This window comes from Oncorhynchus tshawytscha, linkage group LG02 (assembly GCF_018296145.1).
Source record: "Oncorhynchus tshawytscha isolate Ot180627B linkage group LG02, Otsh_v2.0, whole genome shotgun sequence".
In the NCBI taxonomy this organism is placed as follows: domain Eukaryota; kingdom Metazoa; phylum Chordata; class Actinopteri; order Salmoniformes; family Salmonidae; genus Oncorhynchus; species Oncorhynchus tshawytscha.
The window spans coordinates 73,087,152-73,093,322 of NC_056430.1; positions in this window are offsets into that span (position 1 = coordinate 73,087,152).

The following is a 6,171-nucleotide window of genomic DNA, read 5'->3' on the forward strand; positions in this document are numbered from 1 at the left end:
CCATTGTGTGCCGCCCCTATGAGACTGCCGGTTGTGATACAGTCTGGATTTGAACCAGGTGGTCTGTAGTGACGCCTCTAGCACTAAGATGCAGTGTCTTAGACCACTGCGCCACTTGGAAGCTCCATATGTAGGGTGTACCACAATGAGTGTGTTGAAAGTGGGGTGTTCTACTCTGTATTGGGGCTTTTGGAATTAGGAACGTCTGTCTCTTTCGCCTTTTCAGACTTGTTGCCAAATACATCTTAAGTGAAGTGAAGGATATAGATGGAGATCTTTAGAAGTCATGATGAGCGATATTATTGACAACTGATTTTACCTTTGGATGATCTGAGGGTGGTAGACTAGAGATTGTCCCATTAGTTTAGTTTATGTAGGCTGGTCTTGGATCTGTTAGTGCTGTCTTCTTGACAACAGCTGATAAGACGGCACAATCCGATCTATAACTTTGTTAATGTGGTTGGTTTATTTTAATTCCCTTTTCAATCATCCCCCTCCAGACTAAAATGTGCAATATGATGTGAGGAAGTGCTAGAATTGCACCGTTCTGATTGGTCAAAAGAAGGTGACCCCCGACCTTAACACTGCTGTCTCGGGCCAATTAGCTTTAAGACGGGTATGGCCTTGAATGTCTTTCAAAACAGCACAGGGCTCTTGACTAGAATGCAAACATTTTTCTCATTAAATGGCAATCACAGAGAGAGAAAAAAGTTCACAAAGTAATGAGATATGAGAATAAACTGTGAGGTCTCCATCCCATGCCGGTCTAGTAGGTTACCTCATGACTTACTACTGGCCTCATACCTTTATTGGAGATGTCACTACTAGCCTCATACCTTTATTGGAGATGTCACTACTGGCCTCATACCTTTATTGGAGATGTCACTACTGGCCTCATACCTTTATTGGAGATGTCACTACTGGCCTCATACCTTTATTGGAGATGTCACTACTGGCCTCATACCTTTATTGAGATGTCACTACTGGCCTCATACCTTTATTGGAGATGTCACTACTGGCCTCATACCTTTATTGGAGATGTCACTACTGGCCTCATACCTTTATTGGAGATGTCACTACTGGCCTCATACCTTTATTGGAGATGTCACTACTGGCCTCATACCTTTATTGGAGATGTTGGATTTGTATGTATGTTGTTTTACAGGGTGGGTTGTTGTAGCTGTTAGTTAGTCTGGTTCCAGATCTATTTGTGCTGTCTTGCCAAGGTGGCCAGCCTTACTGGGCTAGCTCTTAGTACCTTAAACTGCATTTTCACCTTGGATCTTTTTCCTTACAAAGCTTTGCCTTGACTGTGTGCTATCTTACTCTTATGAGATCATGGTTTGTTGTTGTTGTTCATTCTTATGTTTACCGTTAGTGAGTGACTTTTGCGTCCAAAATGGCAAACTAATCCCTACATAATGCAATACTTTTGAGCAAAGCACGATGCAGGAACTGGTCAACAGTAGTGCACTATGTAGGGATTAGGGTGCCATTTTGGACGTGACAAAATGCTGTGCCATTATCTATCCCCGAATTCTATGCACCTTGGGATCTCCTCTGGTACCGTGTAGGTCTGGGACTGTATTCACAAAGAGTCTTAGAGTAGGAGACCGTTTTGCCTTTTGGATCAGTTATATGTACTCCTAGTCTTTGTGACGACAGGCCTTGAATCAGGACAAAGGAAATATCTTTTGTTCTCCTTTTCCCTCTTCCTTCTTCTATTTCTCCTACTACTCACTCTATTGTCTCTTTGAATAACTTTATTGTAGAAGTGTTTGACAAGAGAGAAAGAGAATGAATACGTGTCAAAATATAATTTACACTGTTTTGGATACTTTGTGTAAAGGTTGTATCTAGAGTGTTTTTTTTCCAATGTTGTCAGAAAATGTGTTTGTGAATATAGATCTGTTTTTGTATTGTAGTGATGATCTATTCTACATGATTGAATTCCAGAGGCTTTTTAAACAGTTTTGTCGATTAATTATTGGACTAAAATGAATAGGAAACTCTTGTTGATTGACTGTGGTTTGATACTAACAAAGTAAGGACAAGTGAGAGAGGGTACAGACTCAAACTGAGGAGAATAGAATGGATTATGACTTGAACCCATTCTGAATGTAACTATCTTGATCGTGGACATTACTGTGGTGAAGTCAAAACCAGGAGCGTATTTGAAAATGTACCCTCATCACCAACTCTCTTCAGGTGAAAGTGGGGAAAGTATGGCTGCTATTCAGTTCAGTCCTAGACCTATGCCCTTTTAGGTGAACGTGAGCCAACTCCTGTGAAGTACAATCATTTCTGATACTCGTGTCATTGTTTTAGTGCTCCTTGAAGCCGGAGATGGAGAGTGTGTCGACTGAAAGAAGAATATGATTAGTCAGACTGTTCCTGGCTGCTGTTTCTGGGTTTTGTAATGTGTGTGCAATGAGGGCTCAGCTTTTAGGAAAAACTACAATAAAAAGTGAATGCCAAATCTAACCTTCTTCATATATGGCTTCTTATTACCATATTCTAATTTTGTATCTGTTTCGTCATAGTTGTTACATTGTTTTAGCAATTTGTAATAATGAATTTCAAGTGCACCATCTTTGGCATAACAGGTTAGCTAGATTGAGGTGTCTTGTGATTCCAGTGTATCCCACCCACAGGATGCTTTCACCATCATTGTCCGCTACAGTGAGGTCATCCAGAAAGAAGACCCTATTTACATGTTTTTTTTGCCTGCTAAGAATGGAAGAGAGATGACCTCAATGATGACACAGAGGTCTTCTGTCCCCTGCTAGGCAAGGGCCCTGGTCATGTTCAGGGAGCAAATAAGGAGGGTTTTTTAAGAGTCCTATCTCCTAATAATAGCAAAAAAGAAACGTCCTCTTAACTGTCAACTGCATTTATTTTCAGCAAACTTAACACGTGTAAATATTTGTATTCAACAACTGAGACATAAACTGAACAAGTTCCACAGACATGTGACTAACAGAAATGGAATAATGTGTCCCTGAACAAGGCGGGGGGGGGGTCAAAAGTAATGTTCAGTATGTGGTGTGGCCACCAGCTGCATTAAGAACTGCAGTACATCTCCTCCTCATGGACTGCACCAGATTTGCCAGTTCTTGCTGTGAGATGTTACCCCACTCTTCCACCAAGGCACCTGCAAGTTCCTGGACATTTCTGGGTGGAATGGCCCTAGTCCTCACCCTCCGATCCAACAGGTCCCAGACATGCTCAATGGGATTGAGATCAGGGCTCTTCGCTGGCCATTGCTGAACACTAACATTCCTGTCTTGCAGGAAATCACGCACAAAACGAGCAGTATGGCTGGTGGCATTGTCATGCTGGAGGGTCATGTCAGGATGAGCCTGCAGGAAGGGTACCACATGAGGGAGGAGGATGTCTTCCTGCAACGCACAACGCTGAGATTGCCTGCAATGACCAATGATGCTGTGACACACCGCCCGGACCATGATGGACCCTCTACCTCCAAATCGATCCCGCTCCAGAGTACAGGCCTCAGTGTAACGCTCATTCCTTCGACAATAAACGCGAAACCGACCCATCATCCCTGGTGAGACAAAACCGTGACTCATCAGTGAAGAGCACTTTTGCCAGTCCTGTCTAGTCCAGCGACGGTGGGTTTGTGCCCATAAGCGACACTGTTGCCGGTGATGTCTGGTGAGGACCTGCCTTACAACAGGCCTACAAGCCCTCAGTCCAGCCTCTCTCAGCCTATTGCTGACACTCTGAGCACTGATGGAGGGATTGTGCATTCCTGGTGTAACTCGGGCAGATGTTGTTGCCATCATGTACCTGTCCCGCAGGTGTGATGTTCGGATGTACCGATCCTGTGCAGGTGTTGATACATGTGGTCTGCCACCGCGAGGACGATCAGCTCTCTGTTATGTCTCCCTGTAGCGCTGTCTTAAGCGTCTCACAGTACAGACATAGCAATTTATTGCCCTGGTCACATCTGCAGTTCTCATGCCTCCTTGCAGCATGCCTAAGGCACGTTCACCCAGATGAGCAGGGATCCTGGGCATCTTTCTTTTAGTGTCCTAAGTTTTCATAACTGTGACCTTAATTGCCTACCATTTGTAAGCTGTTAGTTTAACGACCATTCCACAGGTGCATGTTCATTAATTGTTTATGGTTCATTGAACAAGCATGGGAAACAGTGTTTAAACCCTTTACAATGAAGATCTGTGAAGTTATTTGGATTTTTATGAATTATCTTTGAAAAACAGGGTCCTGAAAAAGGGAGGTTTATTTTTTTGCTGGGTTTATATGCAGGCCAGACAGGCCAGTAATAGGTTGATACTGCCTATTTTATTATTTCAGTTGCCTAATACGTTGATTCTGCCTATTTCATTACATGTATTCTCTGCTTAACAGCAGGCATCTTTATTCCTAAAGGCTCATAATTCTAGATACACACATATTAGAATCATTAAATACGTGAATGTCTTATATTTTGTGTTCATAATTAATTGTCTGTCTGAAATGAAAACCAGTACATGTAAATCCATGTAGTGCAAACTAATGTGGTGTGTACTTCTATATGACATATGCAAATGTATTAGAATAAATCAAGAATATGAAAAGACTGTCTTAACATCGTTTTCACGTGCTCAGCTAATAAACGAACAAACCAAAAGTATGCTTATAGTAGAATAAAATACATTTAGGTTCAATTGTATACACACATGTTGCATTTGAACAAAATGTTTGAAAAGCTCTTCATAAATAAGTTGTCATTTTGAGTGAAAGTATCCTGTAGACATGACATTATTTAAGCATTCAGAACAGTCTTCTTGGTAACATTAGGAGTTAGAATACTGGAATGGTATTGAACCTTATGATGAGCCAAAGGTCAGTCAAGTTGGTTCACTTAGGATAAAAGCATCTGCCAAATTTCATATACAGCTCTGGAAGAAATGAAGACACCACTGCAAAATGATCAGTTCCTCTGGTTGTACTATTTATAGGTATGTGTTTGGGTAAAATTTACATTTTTGGTTTATTCTATAAACTACTGACAACATCCAAATTCCAAATATTGTCATTTAGTGCATTTATTTGCAGAAAATGGACAGGTCATGAGTTCAGGTCTGGAGTCAGGGTTCAGGTCTGGAGATTGGGCTGGCCATGACAGGGTCTTGATCTGGTGCTCCTCCATCCACACCTTGATTGACCTGGCTGTGTGGCGTGAAGCATTGTCCTGCTGGAAAAACCAATCCTCAGAGTTGGAGAACATTGTCAGCGCAGAAGGAAGACCGTTTTCTTCCAGGACAACCTTGTACGTGGCTTGATTCATGCGTCCTTCACAAAGACAAATCCAGCCATGCTGAAACACCCCCAGATTATCACTGATCCTCCACCAAATTTCACAGCGGGTGCGAGACACTGTGGCTTGTAGGTCTCTCCAGGTCTCGCACCCACTGTGACATTTGGTGGAGGAATTTCTGCGCCAGGAGTGGCATAAAGTCACCCAACATCAATGTGAAAGACTGGTGGAGAGCATGCCAAGACGCATGAAAGCTGTGATTGAAAATCAGGGTTATTCCACCAAATATTGATTTCTGAACTCTTCCTAAGTTAAAACATTAGTATTGTGTTGTTTAAAAATGAATATGAACTTATTTTCTTAGCATTATTCGAGGTCTGACAACACTGCATATTTTTTGCTATTTTGACCAATTGTCATTTTCTGCAAATAAATGCTCTAATTTACATTTTTATTAGGAATTTGGGAGAAATGTTGTCAGTAGTTTATATAATTAAACAAAAATGTTAATTTTACCCAAACACATACCTATAAATAGTAAAACCAGAGAAACGGATCGTTTGCAGTGGTTTCTTAATATTTTCCAGAGCTGTATATTACCTCTGCCTATCCTGCCATTCATTGTAATTATACTGGTATGGGATTCATCCCTGACCAAGATGGCTGCCGTGTTTGCCCAATTATGGAAATTTGAGGGTTTATTGTCACATCTTCTCCTGCTACACCCCCTAGTGGACATTCGGTGTCTCCTTGACCTGCAGCCATTTCCCCAGTTCTCTCCCTCTCGCTCTTCTTCTCTCTCTCTGTGTGTGATTGTGTGGTTGGAGACAGGTGTGCTGGAGTCAGAACAGTTCCCCACCAGCTGCAACCCGTTCCATAATCAAGAC